This window comes from Rhyacophila brunnea, unplaced genomic scaffold (assembly GCF_057557595.1).
Source record: "Rhyacophila brunnea isolate RB1 unplaced genomic scaffold, BYU_Rbru_1.0 scaffold_10, whole genome shotgun sequence".
Classification (NCBI taxonomy): domain Eukaryota; kingdom Metazoa; phylum Arthropoda; class Insecta; order Trichoptera; family Rhyacophilidae; genus Rhyacophila; species Rhyacophila brunnea.
In genome coordinates, this window is record NW_028232752.1 from 31061656 (window position 1) to 31081348 (window position 19693).

The following is a 19693-nucleotide window of genomic DNA, read 5'->3' on the forward strand; positions in this document are numbered from 1 at the left end:
TACGGCTAATTGCATAGGTACGTATTAATTTTCTAATAGTATAAACATATTTAGTTTACTATAATATCATAATTGTATTGATGTTTCTTTTTAATTTATATTTTATGATTTTGAAACATTTATTTGTATAAATATTTATTAAAACTAGTATTAACATCATCTGATGGTGTAATATCTTAAGCTAGGCGGCAAATTTACTGAACGTAAAGTATTCACATATAAAATTATGAATAAACAATGGAAATGTCATCCAAAGCGACCCTTATAATTTATATATTTTAGGCACAATTAAAAACATTATTGTGTCACGTAAAATCAAATGAAATCCACTAACGAGCCTCAGTTTACACTTTGTTTTTGTTGAGGTTTTATTACACACACCCCTCCAATTCAATATTCATGAAACAAACGAAAAAACACCCTTTGGCAATTTGGTCTTCTACATTTGTAGAAACACACATCACACGACACGTGTAGGTATTATGTTAATTTAAAACGTGTTAAAATTATACAACAGTTTTAAATCATTATTGATATTTAATGTGAAATAATATTTAGTTATATAAATAATTAATGATGCTGCGGTGGATAGATTGCTGAGTGGGGCGAGCCATCAATGTTGTAGTTTTAATCTATTATTGATTTATTTATTTACAGTAGTTTCAAACAATTAATTGATTTTACTAGCATGCATATACACACTAAGAAGTAATTATGTATAATTTAATTCCATGTAAAAGTTCAATATGTAGCTTATTAAAAATGTTAAAATATACATTATATATTAATATTTTTCAAAAAACAAAAAAAACAATTGCATGAATTATAGTTTTCTAAATACTTGATGTCCTTGATGCCCTTGATGCCGTGGCATGAAAGATCAATTATTATTAATACGTGGCACATATATATATATTATAAATATCTGGAGAGAAGAGAAAATAATTGCTAAAAACAATTAGAAATATTTAAAAATGATTGTGTTTATAAAATTATATACTTTATGCTATATATTAATAAGTATCTGGTACCTATCTAGCTAGTATATTTCAGCCACATAACAAACGGTTCCGTCCGTTTTTAACGGAATATGAGTTAATCGATACAAAATAAATAAAACGTATCTGTACCAACTAATTTTACTAAGGCGAAATTGTATATTAAAGAAAATATGGATAATAATAAAAAAAATATTAAGAAATTTTACGTAAAAATTAAATTTCATATTTAGATACCGAAGCTGCATAAAATGAATATCAATATTTCAATAAAAAAAATGTGCAAGTTGTTCACGAATTAGGAGGCGCACATGCAGAAAAATGGTTTGGGAAGGTGTCCATTTTGAAAAATATCCATACTATTTTTTATTGATTTTTAGCTCGGTGAGAGGGATCGGTTTTAACAAAATCTAGCAAGAGCCACTCACTTCGAGGAATATCGCATCTTTACATATTCCCAGACACTCGATACTTTGACTCCAGCACAGTCACATTCACAAGTGGTTATTGAATGCGCATGACTTATTATAATTGTAAGTGTCCATTTGTGACATCCGAACTGTCTTATCATTTAGAGATGCTGCATTGGAATATTAAAGCGAACAATGTATGCTCCATTTAGTTGCAACAATTTATGAATGCCACGGGTCTGCAAGTGATCACAGGCCTTTCGTGTCGTAGAATGCCGAGGGGATTAGGGCCAATTCGTTGAGAAGGCTGTTTGGTAGATCATAGATCATCCGGGTCACGAAGGTCCATTTCTAAGGAGGGAGTTTGGTAGCGGTTGGTAGTAAGATATGCCATGAAGGTTCCGAACAACCATATACAGAGCTTCGAGGGCAGATGATTGCTATGGATACTGGATGTGTGGTACCTATAACTTTCGAAGTAACCAGCAGACAAGAGAGTGAACTAAGCAACATCATTGAGCAAAGCAAAAAAGCGACGTAGGACCAGGTTTACCCACATGCTACGGATACTTCAAGATAATCTAAACCTAGCCTACTTGTTTTTCAATCCAACTGGTTCCGACATCCTAGAAAACCGTTAAATGCTATCCACATGGTAGAAAGACGCAAGAAGACTGAAGAGCAATAGGAAATTTTGGAGGCATCACGTGGCCATATGCTCTATCTGAGGAGCAGACATAGGCAAGAAATAAAAATTGGAATTAAGTATTGCATTTCGTATTTTATTCTGTGTTTTAATTATATATGCCATCTATTTGTATTTGCGGAATCTAATATGAGCATTTCTATGTGTTAAACTTTAGCGCCCATAATTTATTTACAAGCGGTGAAGCATCATCTTATAAAGTCATGGGCCTCGATTTTCACTCTCAAACGATGGGTCAGATTATAGATTCTTTTTTACGACGAATACAATGTGTTGTAAGTAAGCCATTGGTTGTTTCAGGATAATTGCAATGAATCAAACAAACAATAAACAAAAAAAAACATGTTGTATTTTTGTTCATTGACGGGATTCAATCAGTGACTCACTGCTTTATAGTCAGCCGTTTTGTAAATCGACCACCGTGGGTGCATTTCAGATTTAAATTTAGTCAAAATTATTACTTTAAAGTTTCCAAGTCGAATAAATTTCAAAGCGTTATTTCAAGCGAACCATTTCCGGTAATCGCACAGGATTTCACTAAAACACCGACTCTTTTCGCGCCCGGCGCAAAATGCGAAACAAAGTTTTCCACAAAACCGAATAAAATTTTGATGGGCCGTAACCCTTCAGTGGAACTTTTTGCGCCGCGGCGTGTTTTTTTCCGGTGCCCCACGCAAAATTCCACAAGCCGCCGCCGTATTGTACCGCGATACGTTACTGGGGGCCCGGTTTGTGTTTATATTTTTTTTGTGGAGCATTCCATCGCAACCGTGGAGGGCGACACAGCCTCGGGAACTGGGTCGCGCCGCTTGAATTCCACTATAGTCGGCCCTATTACACTGGGTGACACGATTTCAGAGTATTATCTTAGAAAAATAGTAGATAAGTACCATTAAATATAACATACTTGAAAAAAAATCCTCGGGCGACCGATAATAATTGGATCACAGTTTCAAATACCACTGGCTGACTAAAATTCAATTACTTTTTTTTCAATTGTGTATTGTGTTCGAAGAGATATTTCGGTTGGTGAATAACTAGGATTCGTAAATTATATTTCGATTGTGTTTAGAAAAAAGGGCGTAACCCTCAATTTTTCGAAAAGTGCTTTTATTAGATATTAACAATGTATACAACTAAATACACGTTCTGTAAAAAGGAAGTAAGCCGCAAGTGCCGAATTATTATCTAAATTCAGGTTTTAATTGAGCTCAATTTTAATGATTTTTCTGTAACAACTGCTTTATTATTAGATCGAAATTATATTTCACCAAATCATCAATCGTCATGCAGGCAATGTCTGTGCCTATTGTTTTTATTTAAATTTTGAACCAAAATCATTAAAAAAACGTTTTTTGCCTCTCCTTTAAAATTTGTTCTGTGAGGGTTACGCCCTTTTTCCTTAACACTTTCCATATAAAATATAGGTACCAGAAGACATAATAGGCTGGACTATTATATAAAATAATTTAAAAATAGAAGATATACCTACTAGGCTAGACTATTGTATAAAATATTTTAATTTTTCCAACGACAGCCGTCGTATATGTTAGAATGTATTATTATACAGATTACAAAACAATCTACAAAGGTATAAAAACATATACCACAGCGCGCCATCTGTCTTGACGTAAATAAATTTTGGATTATTTCTCAAAGAATTGTGATATTTTTTGTATGCACTTTACGTCACGTAACCTCAGTCAGTCTATTGAATTGTATGAAATATTGTAGGCTCCTATCGCAGAGCTTAAAACCGTCGCGCATAATATTGTTGTCATGACTGCATTTTGTCCAAAATAATTAATAATTAGATAATTTAAACAAAAATATTTCTATGTCATTTAATCGCATATTAAGTAATAAATATAGATTGTTTTTAAAAATAAAAATATATTTTATTTTGAGTTTTTTAAGTTTCATTGAGTTAGTGTGTCGTTTTTACTAGTAGTAATATCGTATTATTTTCTTATTTCCCGAAGTATATCTGACAAGTAGTGTGCTTTTTCCTCAGATCTCCACAGCCTACCTCTTTCTAAAAGTCACCCTTCTCCCATTTCAGTCCCCATATAGACTGTGGTATCTCAAAATAGTACAGTGTTATTCATAAAAATACGGTCTAATCGAATTATCGGTATGCACTGCAGTAGACTGTACTGAAGTACTTAGTATGTTACTATAGTACCTATATCCGTGGTTTAAAACGTGTAACATATAACCTTACCCCATCTACCCAAGTTAGTGTCAAACATAGTTCAATTTGTGTGATTTCTAGGTATATTGTTTTTATTTCACCAAATTATCTCTATCTCTATGAAATAGTCTATCCTATGTTTTATAGTTTGGCAAAAAACTTTAGATTTTTGGAGGTATGATGAGGTGGTGGTAGGTGAAATGTCGTTGTTGCTTGGCTTATTGGCTGATACAAAAATACACTTAGTACAATTAATAATGGAAAGATGATGGCGTGTGATTATAAACGCGAGGTAATGATGTACTGATAAGATAGATATGATCATGAGATTAATTATAAGAATGACTGAGAGACCTGGTTCGAATGGAATAACGGATGTACTATGCCGAGTGAAGAACTCGTGACAATAGCAGTACTTACGTCTCATGACGGACTCGATGAGTGAAGTATGTATTCATAAATTGTTATTCTTATTTCTATTAAATATAGTACATATAAATTACTATAAATATTGTCGTAATTCTCAGTAAAAAAACAAACATCACTGGTCTAGTTATTATTGAAGAAACGCTGATAATTATTATTGCTAATGTTTTGTTTTAATAAAAAAAAAACCTACAGCTTAAAGTGTATATCACTAATAATTTAATGCAGAGTGGCATGATCGCTACAGGTTTGATTATGACAAAATTATGATTTTTCATATATACCACAGTCGGGTTCCAGGACTGCGATAATTATAATACTTATATATATATAATCAGGTCATAAAATTGTTAATATTACAAAAGAATAATTTAAATGTCGACTAATTCATCATAATGATTTGACGTTGATTGTTGAATTGTAGTCTTATACTTTCGTTTAAATATATATTTTAATTTTTCAGTGTAATATGACCGTTTAAGCTAACAGGGATTGTTAATCATTCGAGCTGTCGTTGAGCAAACTTTTCTCAGAAAGTTTTAAATGGGCATTTAATTCCGTCCGTTTGTGAATAATAACATAAACGTGGTAGAGATTATAAGCTAGTTAAAAAAAGCCATTAAAATAATACGAAAATCTGTAAAATAATATTAGATTAAATCTTCTGTGTAAATTTTTCTCTCGCACATGTAGAAGAAAAAAAATTAAAACCGCTTTCGTTGAAAATATTATTAATAATAAAATTATAAAATAATGATATTACCTATTCAAAAAGTAAACATTAAAGAACAGAAAAATAATTTTAAATACTTTAAGTAAAATATTCGTTTACCATATTATTATAGTATGTAATTTATGTACACTGTTTATAATAATTGTCATAAAAAAACTTCTTATTAATTAAGTATATTATTTTTTATTTAATGCTTAATAGTATGGACGAACGGGTAACGTGTCAGCTTATAATGTCACAGTTTCCGGATTAAAATCAAGTGTGAAAAAAAATCACAGTTGTTTTTAAATGTACTTTTGGTCCCAGAATATAAACCTAATAGGTTGAGCAAGTAGCTAATATCCATTTCTCGTAAAAACTAAAATCGTTTAAGGGGGATCCTTATACCAGCAGAGGCATCTAGCGAAAAAATACGAAGCTTGGGAATTTGAGACATTTGTTTGATAATTTACATGATTGATATAAATTGATAAAAAAATGTTAAATCAAAAAAATGATAAAAAAGAGGATTTCAAGTTATACCTACACGTTTATATTTTTATGAAATTCGATGTTTTTAAAAAGTTATTAAAACGATGAATTAGTCAAAAATCTACACGGTAAACAATTGAAAACTTAATTTTAATAATAAATATGACCATAAAAATAATGTAATAATAACGTTATTCGTTACATAAATATGTAACAAATTCACATTTTTATACAATTGTATGTTTATCTTACCGGAAAATTAACAAATGGGACCCACTTCACAATAATTTATATATTGATTTGCATACTAATCTTAATAAAAGTGAAGTGTATATACTGAGGTTTTTCTTTATTATTATTTTTGGATAATTCTTCATTAAACAGTCATAATTTCAAAACACTTATGAGAAATATAAATAACCGATAGAAAAAATATTTTATTGAAAAAAAAATACGACACCCAGCAGGCTTCGAACCTGCAACTATCGGGATTCATGCCAGCGTGCATTGATCACTATACTATAGGAATCTTATCTAATTGCGACAAATTTCAATTAATGGTCCTTACAATACTTTTTGAAACGCTTTCTAAAATGCGTTACTATTCGAAATCGGCTTTTGTATTTTAAATCAAGGTGAATATTAAATTACCTTAGTTACTGACTGACGTCACGGATCACTTTAAGATTTTTGTTTGTTGAAGTTGCTAATAATTAAATTAACTATTCGTTTGAATAAAAAAAATAGATAATTAAATTTTTCATTAATTTCAAGCTGTTCTAATAAATTCAATCACAGTCTAAAAAATGTAGTAACAGATGAGACGTTTCTCGTGTAGCTGTATAGGTATATAAAATTATAGATATTTTTTTATTTGATTATATTCAACTCAATTCATATTATCTTTATCAATGAAATTTGTTTTTAGAAGAAAAATAAAATAAAAATTAAGACCTGCCAATGTAATTACATTACATTATTTGTAACAGTGAGTTGAATAATATAATAAATTGAAAAGCATATTTTTATTTTTCAATTATTGAACAGAAAGGACTTTTTTTTCGACGAATGTATTAATTATAATGAAAAGTTTATTTTCTTCTATCTGTCTAGAAAATCTAATATTATCTTTAAATAAGTATTAGGAGTTTGAACCACGTCTTATTTGTCTGGAAAAACATTTGTCACGTTGCAAAAACAATGACTAACAAATAATGTTCGTCTGACACCACTGGTTAACAAAATAAAAAGTGAACTCTACGTAACCTTCAAAATACGTATTTAAAAATCGATCCCGTAGCACTAGTTGCGTACACCTGCTACGTTAAATTGTAGACGCTGAGAGTAAGCGAGACGGATTCATGTTTCGTACAGGTGCGATAGTGATAGAAAGTCAAAATAATTATTGCAGTGGTCGCCTTTTTATAGAAAGTTATATTATGAGTCTTTTGACATAGTGACTTGCTTTAAAGAGCAAAGCAAAGTGTTACCTGAGAAAAAAATGTATAGACATTCTTATCGCCGTATACTCGTGGTTACAAAATATACGTCGCCATATATTGCAGGCTACAAAAATAACTACCAAAAGGACTTAACATTTTTACCTATACCTTTTACCTATGTAACTTGATTGGAATCAATTGAAATACTAACGTATTACAAATTATTGTATATTATATCTTATAATATTTTATTTATAAAAGATTACACAGTTATACTAATTTTTGTAAAGAGGTTTCGAATAACAACAAAACTCTTCTGTACGATACAGTAACAATAATTGTCTACCTGAAGGCTTTATTGGTACAGTAAACAATTACTATTACAGTTATACTTAGTCTAAATGTATATTATAGAGCTTTAGAAAGCTTATATCGTGCAAAAGTTTGCGGTGATGGGACTTTAGAAACATTTGAAAACCGATATCTTAAAATGATATAAATTGTCAATTTGAATACATTTTTTAAAACGTTGATAGATTTAAAATGAGAAAAGATAAAACTTAATCATACATTTTGTATGAGCGGCAATTATAAATGAAATGAATTTTTAAATATCAATGTGACTTGGAAAAGAATACACACAGCCTTCTAAAGTTAACACCACGATCATGCCGTTATTGCTTAGCCAAAGGGGTTGAGCAAAAAGTAAAATACTATCGTATTGAATTATTGTTGTGGACATGGTAGAATTTGTCTTATTTTTAGTAGTTTAATACAATAATATGTTATTTATTACTTTTTGAGAACGTATTGTAACTAACAAAACATTAAAATATCTCTATTTTTATCATGTTTTTCATAAAAATTAGTACTAATTTAAACTTTTAAACTTACTATAAAATTCCGCCTTGTAAAGTTGCCAATTGTCTTATAATATGTCATTTTAGCTTAGCAATCTCAATATGGAAGCGTGCTTGAATGAACGAATTTTATTTTCGGCGTAGCAATTCCAAAAATGGATCACCACGATCATGATCGTATGTCAGATGTAAATTAATGTAAAATGTAAACGACTATTAAATTTTCACTCTCAAATGATGGATCACATTATAGACCTTCAAGCGGTGGAGGTTATATCAACATTTTTATATGACGACTATTTTTAATAATAATATATAAGAATAAGTCATTCGCGTAATCTATCAGGTTATTGCACTGAATCAGACAAACACTGAACAAAAAAATATATTTTCATTTTTGTTCATTCACGGATTTACAGTCGGCCGTTTTGTCATATCGATCACCCTGGGAGCATTTTAGATTTTAATTTACTCTAAATTATTATTTTAAAGTTTCCATGTCGAATATTTCAGATCGCCAACCCCAACAAAATAACAGTCGAAAACAAAGAAACAAATAAAAATTGATTTAGAATTGACATTAAATTTTAATTTTAATAATATTACAAAGATAGAATAACTATTATAATATATTATGACCACATTATAATTAATATCCCATATTTAGCATAGTATTTTAATCCTATTTTTATTTAAATGTGTGTGTTAATCTAACGTAAGGGTAAGGTCCAAGGGGGTTAATCTATCTCTACCGACATCTATACGCTCTGATTTTTAGCGATAATGATTTTTCGTTTATTAGTATTCTAATTCTATATGCGATAGGAAAAGGGAGAAAAGTTTAACATATTCTATACTTTTCAGGACAGCTAAAAGTAGGTTTAGTTTTAGACAACTTTGTATGAAAACATCTATGTTACTGTGAGAAATTTTGTTTGAATCAAACGTCAGGCTTTATCTGATTTACGCAAAACGTTCACCATTATTATTATTCGTAGTCAGCATAGTATTTAAGTCGCTGGCCTTTCATTTGAGTGCACCGGATTCGATCCCCGGTAAAGTAACAATATATTTATGTAATTTTCTCAAAGCTAGAGTGTTTGTGATGATGTTACTTATATTATTGATTACACCACTCTTTCAATACATTAATATTATTGGGGCCCATGGTACGAGTACGTTGCAGTGTTAAAACATGAAAAAAACTTATTTTTAAATAATTAAAAAAAAACTTACCTCCCCTTTCCATATAAATACCTTATTTTGCAGAACTAATTTAATTGGCGAAATAATTAATAATTAAAGACTTAACTTACTTACTACCTATCTAATGATTCGGATAATTTTTGGCTTATCTCTAACGTTCTAAACTCTTGATTAAATTGTTTTGGAATAATTAAGGCATGTCGCTTGTAACAATGTTTCCTTTATTTGTCACGTGTCTTATGTAAATCTTACTACTTTAATTGTATGCAATTTAGAGTAGAACAGGAATTAGCGACGCAACCTGGCGGGATGGGCTACCAACAGATGTCGCACTGAAGCAAACATATGGTAATTTATCGACCGAGTCAGGATAATGGAGACAGATGCTCTGCTAACTGGTTCCAATTTTAGACAAATTATAAAAGTGAAAATAAAATGTCAAAAATATAATTAAGCTGTTTTAATTCAATGTACTTAATTTTCATTAATAATATCAACATATTGTTCTTCTTTGTATAAGCAAAAGAGAAATTTTACAACTTTTATAACGAGGTATGGATGCTGGTCATAATTACAACGGAAAATATCTATGATTGGGTAAGGAAATTAACGGATGTGATGTAAGAGTTACTTAGGTAGTTAGTTAGTCATTCATTGATAATCAGAAGGTAAAAATAATTCATTTCTACATAAATACGTGATAATGAAATGCACAATACTGACAGAAATTGAATCAGCTTGGAGAGCCCGTCAGCTGGCAGTGGATAGATTAAGGCAATAAATCTAGCATTTTTGTTTTCTATCCTAGTGTTTCTCAAAGTTTCTCTGCGTGGTAAACTTTAAGGCCATACTTCAGCTGAGGCATGGTCTAAAAAGATCTTGACTAGGCGATGCGCGGATTGTGTAAATGACGCGAGCCGAACGAAATATAATTTGTCATAAAAATCCAGCATGCGTCCTTTTAATGTTATGTTTATTATTATATTCGTAATAATAATAGTATATTCATTGACATGTTTTCTTTTTCAAGTACATGCGGAACGTTTTTAGTCATCTTTACACAATTTAAGAATATAATTATTCCTCCGACGCCATCACAAAGCAAATTGACGTGCTTACACCTCGACTGTCAGTCTCCGATTGGCAACGACTGCGAAATTTTGTTCTACCTACTGTTGAAAATTATTTGCTATTTCACGTATGTATGCTCTTAAGGTTTCACAAAAAAGAAAAATAATAATACGAATTACAAGTTAAACATGTTGTAGGTACATTCTGTCTGGAGGACAAGGTAATAGTTGGGTTGGGTCGCTTTTCCTGCACAGATTGTCCTAAACTCTTACTTAGAACATTACATTAAAATAAAATTGACTCGTACAACCTAAATAAAAGAAAACAATCTACAAATAGCTTTGTATGACTGGTAACTTTCTGTATTCTCCACGAAACATTTTTGTAAACAAGTTGTATTAACTTAAAATTTAAGGGACATGAAAGAAAACAAAAATAATAATTTCTCTGTGTATATTATGTTTACGTACCTATTTTGTGAATTTTTATTCATATGTGCTACGCAAAAAAATATTAAAGAGGTTCATTTATATTGGACAACATATAAAATGGTTCATGACATAATTTTATTGGGAAACTCTGTTTTATATTAACTATTCTCCCATTTTCCACAGCCTGAATAAATGGGTTAAACAAATGGAAGTAATAGTATTTTTATTACAAACAATTATTATTTTTATTACGTGCTATTATGTATTATTATTACATAGGCTCCATATGTAGATAATATTTACATCTTCTAGAAAATTTAGCATTGTGGTTTTTCTTATATTTCGCGTATGTAGGTATAATAAAAGAAAACACTTGAAATATACGGAAGCTAATACACGTTTTTTAAAGATTTTTTTCGAGATAACCTAATCAGAATTGAATGTAAATGCCAGAATATTTCTATCCAAATGTAGTCCATAGTAATACAATGAATTAAGAGATATCTATATACATATAACGATAATCAATATGTGACAAGTAATCGAATATCTCATACTTGCTCATCAAAACACCTCGTAGTCGCAAGACACTGCAATCAGCAGATTTCTCAATAATAACCTAGATCAACAATGATTTGGTATGATTAATTAACCTAGTATCTAGATAAACAGTAATTTTTGTAATGTATTGATTTATTTTTATATACATAGCGAAGGTCGATTGATAAGAAGTCACTTCTCACTCGATCACGGTCACTCACTTGTTCCCAGTCTTTTCAAAATAGTCAATCTTATAAGTAAATCCGTACCCGCGGTTATAACAATACCCTATCATCTTTTTGTATTTATTTATTATTATATCGATAAATAATAAACTCTCTCTTCGAGCCATTCAACCAAGTTCGACGTTATATTTACACTCTATTATCCTCTCATATATTTAGTAATTAAGTCTTGGGCGATTGGTAGTTTGAACTAAAACCGGGTTTGTTCTTACGTAAATGATTTCCCACTAGTATTCCAAGAGATTCGCAAAACTTGTGAAATACACTTGGCACGTCTTTTGTAACAGAACAAAAATAAGAATTTTGACGAGCCTTATTAAATAATGAAAAAGAAAAGTTTATGTCACATATTTAATATTCTCGTGATAGTTATTATTAAAGCGTCAAGAATTTTGCTTGGAAGAGGAAATTTTGTTGAGGTGTGGAATATTTGCAGCGGCAAGGAATTTTCAGCTGACAGTAATACATGTTACCGACGTTTCTGCCTGTTACCTATTAGGTATATGAATTTCTTTTAATGCAGTTAAAAAAGTAATACAACATATAATATCAGGATTTTTTGTGAATTTAGAAAATATTTTATGAGTTCCCAAATAATATAGATTATAAATGACTGATTTATATTATTAGCTAATGCAATAATTTTATAAAACATAAATATTATGAAAAAAAATGAATCAATTTTGTAATATTTTCTACTTAAGGGCACACATGCTTACCTAGAGTTTCTGTTTTTTCATTTAAAGTTGAACTATGACATTGAATACTAGGTATGATTTTTAAAGTGAAAGTGATATTATGTTACATCTCTTTTACGCATGCTTATATGATTAAAAAGTTATTCTTTCTCTTTCTGTCACATTCGAATTTGATTACCGAAGTTTAAACATTTACTATGCGTATTAGCTGACGTGCTTCGTCGTTTACAAATTATAACATAAATTTAAAAAATATATGTATTTATAATATTAAATATATTTTATAATGTACACAGATTTTTTTAACAACTATATTATATATACTTTTATTTATTTGTCGCATATTTAAAATGTTCTTGCTATATTAAAATCTTTTTTTTAGCCGGCCAAATAAATCCGTATTTTTGGCCATAGACTAATATAAAAATCTCTCTGCTGTCAGTGCTGTCAAATATTATGTTTGCAAATTGCAAGGTACCTAAAACAATTGTGTTTTATATCAGGAATAAGAAACACTATCTGTAAGTACAATATTATGTTATTTATTACTATCGTAGTATTCTGTGTGTTTTGCATATATTATTCAAGTGTTTATTTATTGTTTTCTTAGTCTATACATACTTTCAATGTTTCATAATTCCGACGTAATACAATCCTTTTTTTGAGGTTAGTTACATTCATTCCAGAATTATATAAAACCTGTGATTTCATATATATTTGTTTGATATAATCTAAGGCGTTCTAGTTGTTATTAAACATGTTACCTACCTGATTACTTTATTTTAGTTAATCAATCTTTTTTGATGCTTTGTATTATCACTAATCCGTTTTAATTACCACTCTTCAAACAGTCGCCAACTATAAAAGATTAAAAATCACACTATTAACAGTTCCTATGTTATGTTTTTTGCAGATGGAGAAAATGTCTACCGAGATCTTTGCTTGTCGACGGTTTCATATGAATAAGATGGAATGAAATAAATCTTTTAATTAATAATGAAATAAATCCGACTTTCGGCATACGTTTCGAACATGGCGTGATTTATGACGTCGACCATCAAGCATATACACCCATTTTATAGATTTAATAGTACAATTACACAAGGTAAATATAAAGTGACTAATGTTTAAAAAATAAAACAATTTTATAAAAACATTTTTGCACTAAATTTATTATCGATAATGATATAAAAGTTGCTATTTTGATTCGTAATATAAAATATAATATAATTATGCATATCAGTTACTTGTATCATATTAGGTATGTCATTTGGTAGAGCTTACTCTCCAAGTCTTGTCTTTTTCAGCCTCAATATCACTTTGATATTAGAAAAATTGTCTTTCCAACACCAATGAAAGGTGCATGTATCTATACACACACATTTCAAAGGCTTTAAGTTTTCTAGATGCTGTATATTACTTCTTCTCTTCGGCTATATCCGCATCTTAGTTGCAGCATATGGATACAATGCCGCGCCTCCAAGAATCTCTGTCACTCTAGTTTTTTTGCATCGTTACAGGTCATACTAGCAGCCCGTAACTCTGCCAGATATGCTATATAGATAGTGTTTAGCGGCCATCCAGAACGCCGGAATCCGGTTGGCTTGAAGAACAGGCAAACCAGATTGGGATTCTCTTCAGGCACCCGCAGCACGTGGCCGGGCCAGGTACAAAGTTGCGTATTCACTCTCAGCGTGATGGGAGGCTATTTGGTGCGTTCTTTTATCTCCCGTTACTTCTAAAATTACCGCACACCCAGTATCCGTCGTAAACATCTGTTCTCGAAGCTCAGTATACGGTTGCTCGGAGCCTTTGTAAGGTGCCATGACATAAAAACTAGTAAGATATTCAAAATAACTGCTAGAATGAATACATTGTTGAAAGGAAATGAAAACTGATAATATGATATATCAATTAATTTGTCCATCTGAAGTTGTAGATAACAGTTAATAATTATGTGTTATACCAGTAATTAAATGCTGACTTCAAATGAAAATTGACAATTAAATATTGAAATAATATATTACCAGTTTTGATTTTTTTAAGTACTATACTATATCCATGGTTCATATTACAATGTCATAGTAAAACTTAGAAGAATAAAATATGTCGCAAGACGAAATCAATCTTGGGGTTTTAATATAAGTTAAATAAATAGTACACAGCTAATTTGTTATTACTTTGAATACATGCCATGTCTTTACATCAATAAAAAACAGAAAAACAATTTAATAATGTATAAATATTTATATAAGACTTAACAACGGCTGACATCTACTTAGACACGATAAGCTCCATTTAATTTCCTCTTATTTTAAAATTCACCAAGATATATCCTAATAAGTAGGTAAGTATATTACATTTGTACATATAATAAGTAAATCAAGTACTTAACATAAATAATTATACTGTAAAATTAAATTACAATTGAAGCAGTATATATGGACCCCACAGAGTAATTAACAATATAATAATTTATATAATTATATCGGGTATATACTATATTGACACATTTTAATGAAGTCTATTTTTCTTGGTACCTACGTTCAATGATAAATGTTGTTTTATATTGTAACATAAACAATGGTAATATGCATTGATCTTTCTGATTTTTAAACTGTGATATCTATTTTATATATCTATTGATTTCTATGTGTATAATACATTATTTATTTCAAATACAATACAATACAATTTAAAAACTAACAGTAAATAATATAGAAAGCGTCATGTTGTTCAGTTGGAATTTCTACTAGGAAATTCTATCCAATCCAAATCCAATTTTTACTAGGTGGGTACTTGTAGGTCAGCTATTTTTGGAATAAAATGAATCCCTTAAAAAACATGAAATAAGAATAGAATGATAAATATTTGTGAAAATTTACCAAATCAACATGTTTAACGTGAATATTTTCACACTAAAATGATAAATATTGTTAAAAAAATATACACAAACAGTTCATTCAGAAGTTATGACGTTTAAAAGATCCCGCGAGTTAACTCGTGCGTGGCACTGATCAGTTATGAGGTGATATCAGTTATAATCATTTATGAGGAATGGTTATAAGCCATTGGCACAACCAATTTGGTTTTTGACCTTGAGAACAAAATGTACTTTTTACACGGGACCAAACTCCACGGCTGCAGAGACGAATGCTTATACAAAATATGGCACAGTGGAATCGCCAGCAAGATCTGTAGGTATCATTATTTAGATGTAAGTATACATATTATTTTGAATTTCATAAAATTACACTTGTTCTGGGTGTCTCGCAACAGTAAACTATATTAGTAAATTAGATATATCTTGATGAACTATAAAATAGTGATGTAATAAAGACTTGTTGAAAATATATTAAGTATAATAAAATTTAGAAATTTAGCCTTTCTGGTTCTCTAATATTCATAGATCTACTGGTTCTGGGATCTACTATTTCTGGCAGTAGACAATTCATATAAAAGTGATATATCTTTTTTTCAATCTTTTCAATCCAAAATCTATTTTGCCACAATAATTTCTAATTAAATGGTTTTTACATTCAACTTTCTCGACAGTTACATTCGGATAAGGGTGACAATCAAGAATTTTTTTGTATGTGCTGGAATCTCCATCAGCAATCAATTTTGAATAAATCAATCCATGTGTATTAATAGATTCTTTAAAGCCTTCTAATATTGCTGTAGATTCCATTCCAGCTGACGGACCGGTGTAATTTAAGAAGCATTTATGTTGTTGAGCAGGGATATTTTTATTTTTAGCTTTAGCGCACAAATCGCAATATTTATTTTTCACTGACATGTACAAAATCTTCCCGGTTCTTTGACCAATGATCGTGGCAGCACCAGATGCTGCGGAATAATTGCATCTGTATGAACGTTTTGACCAACAGCCGTCTGCAACAACTGATATCATGGGAATACCAGAAGAATCGACGTCACCATTTTCGATTGCAAGTTGTCGCTCTTCTTTCGCAGCGTTTTCCATACTCTTATTTTTGGTTTCTTCAAACCACTCGTACACCTTCTGTTGACTCTTTCTGTATGTTCTTGCTGTAATCGATGGTACATCAATTGCAGAACACATTTCTTCCAGATTTGAAAATCCACTGCCGATACTGATTATACTGGATACAAATGCGTCACAGAGATTCATTTTGTTTTCGTTCATTTCAGTGGTATATAATTTTAATTTTTTACCACAAAGTTTACATTGGATAAAAAATGTACTACTAAAGTTTTCCCGATTTTCCCCAAAAATTTCTAAATGTGATAAATTACAATTAAATGGAGAATCATGGTGGCTAATTAATTGAAGTTGTTGGAAAAAATATGAAAAGTCTATAATTCTACGGCCTTCTACACGGAATTTAGGGCTTGAATCTTCAATTTTATTTTCTATAATAAATTCTTCGTGTTCGTGTTCAAATGTGGGATGAAATTCTGGTTCAGGTAGTATGCTTTGAGGATTTCCATGCTCAGGCATAGTCTTCGGCAATATATCAATACTATAATACATTCAAAAATATTAGTTTAGTAGATAGTTAGATAGTTAACAGAAAACAAAATGTATAGCTGGTATTAATTATTGTACCAGATTATAATTTTTGTCACAGACACACTAATGTCGAATAAGACATGGCACAAACATAATATTAAAAAAATATAAGTACAAATGATCATTATACTTAATTGTGTGTATTAATAAGTAATACGCAAAACTTCCTTTTGCAAGATAAAAAAATATTGTGAACCAAAATTTTCTGTGAAATGTGGTTTTTTCAACTATGTATGATTATGTCAAATTATAAAATAATAATTTCAAACCTTTGTGTTTTTAATGTATTAGTATTTCCATCTTTTCTCCTACGTCTTTTTTTGGAACTTCCAGCCATCGGATAGTGAGTTCGTGGCATTTTTTGTAAGTACAATCGATATAAATAATTGTGATAATATTGTTAGGTACCTATGTCAAAAACCGAGGATGAAAATTTCGCATTCCCGCTGAAATAAATGACGTTCATAGTATTGCCAGGCTAAAGTTTCGAAATTAAAGTTATTTTAAAAAAAAAAAATTACATTGGAAAATATTATGTAAGTACAGGCATCCATTATTATGTTATTTGATGAAAGTATTCTTTAAAATCATCTGTATTATTATAATCTCGCAAATTCATAATTTAGTAAAAGTTAAATTTTCTGTAATATAAATATCAGTAGGTACCTAACCCAGGTTGATTCATAATTTTGGCTAAGTAAAAAATATAGATATTTTTACTTCGCGATGTGTTTGGGGTGTTCTAAATTATGTAAGTATGTTTAATAACAAATGTGAAATTCGTAAAACCTCATGTGTATTATTTATTAAATAAAAAATAGTAAAACTAATAGTACTGGTGAAAAACTTCATTCTCTTATTTACTAAAATATCAATCCAATAATATTTTAGTAGATATGGCAATACTGGACGATCCGCTATATTTCACTGAAATAAAATCTATCACATTTTAAAAAATACATACTTCATCATAATAATTATTTTGAATATAGAGGGAGATAGTTATAGAAAGGGACAGAAAACTAATTGCTATGTTGCAATATTAGGCACAAATGGTTGCAACAGTGTTAAAAATTACGATGTATGATTTAGTATGACATTACGTAGAATTTACGAAAGTACAAATTTCTTCAGATGTTTTTTTGTTTTGTCCTCAAATGTCAAAATATGTTTTCCTTTTGATTAATTTGTTCGAATTTATGTTTGTTTTACCTATTTTTGTGCTCAATTTGTAGCATTCACTTTTATAAACATATTTTTGTACAATACTCGTAGGTTGGCGTATTTTTTTGGTCATATAAACTGAAAATAATACCAGCTACAAATTCCATACATCTTTCGCCAAATTGCTGGCGGATCTAACATACCTTCAAGTTGGTCAAATATTTCGTGAAATGGTTGTTTTTAAAAGGTATTTATTTAGTATTATAAATTTATAATTTACAAGATATTTCATCATTTCTTCAATGATTAATAATAACCCTTCTGATACGTAGCTTTAGATTATTTGGAATGTATATAATTATCGCATATTTTAATAACAAAATATCCAGTCGATTCCGTTAGATTTAGAGCCAACAGAAACTGCAAATATTATAATTATACTGAATATATTTTACTGCATTATGTTTGATAACATTAAAACTATCTATAATAAACGGTTTGACATAATATTTAGTGGAAAAAACGGTTATCAACACAGTCCATTAATGTCACAAAAATATGGCTTCGTTCTCCATTATTACATTTCAAGATTCCAAAGAATATTATTTTACGTCATAAAAATACTTTATGCAGTTATCAAATGTTTAACATAAATATTTGCCGATGAATAAGCTTCATAATTATATAAATAGTTTTTCTATAAATCTTTCGTAAGATTCAGACTTAACCTCCTAAAATACCATAAAATAGCTGACATGGAACACCTTCCCCCTTAATAATACATGTAGCTAAATTTTTTAGAATTACACACCTAATATGTAACAAAATTATTAAAATATTTATAAATTACTTTGACTATACATACAACTATGTTGCCGTCATCATGATATTAATATGTACATCGATGCGACTTGTAAATCGACGCATTATTATGGTCGGAATAATAATTGTTTCATATAGACATGTCAGATAAAATTGTATAAATTTCAAATGTCCCACCTTTTGCAAAAAATCTTTTATCGCGCTCTGAAATAGTCGATTTTCAATTATTGTGAAACGACGTCATTTTGTAAGGGGACATATTATTTAGTCCGGTACCTGGCCTCCCATTTTTTAATATAACGGTTTAAAATCGTATCTGTATTATTTATGTAAACTTAAGTTTTGCAAAAAAAATATAATGGACGAGTTTCTTTCAAATACATTAGTATTCCAATGAAATGAAATCATGACTAATAGTTTTCCGACGTCCATTAAAAAGTAACTAAAGGTGTAACTAATGATTATACTGTCTATTTTTAATAATACCATAATTATATAATTACGAGAGGTTCAGTTAGGTTAATTATAATATATGGATAGTGTCGTATGTAGTGTGTAGGTATATGAATAATATAATATTATAAGATAACATTCATTAGATACCTAGCTAAAATGCAAACATGCTTGATAACATATTGTCGTATTAAAGCTGCAATATGAAAACAGTTTACTATGATATACACATAATATGTGATATATTATTAAGTTTTATTCCTAGCTA

General features: G+C 29.7%; 2 long non-coding RNA genes across 2 annotated transcripts in view; one reads left to right on the forward strand and one right to left on the reverse strand.

The window, feature by feature from the left end:
* Positions 1-19693, reverse strand: part of LOC147079087 (uncharacterized) — a 604843-nt gene that overhangs the window by 19435 nt on the left and 565715 nt on the right. The window lies entirely within an intron of this gene.
* Positions 12888-14557, forward strand: LOC147079088 (uncharacterized). Its single transcript, XR_015070869.1, has 3 exons — positions 12888-12952; positions 13345-13536; positions 13952-14557. It is a non-coding gene; the product is annotated as an uncharacterized LOC147079088 (long non-coding RNA).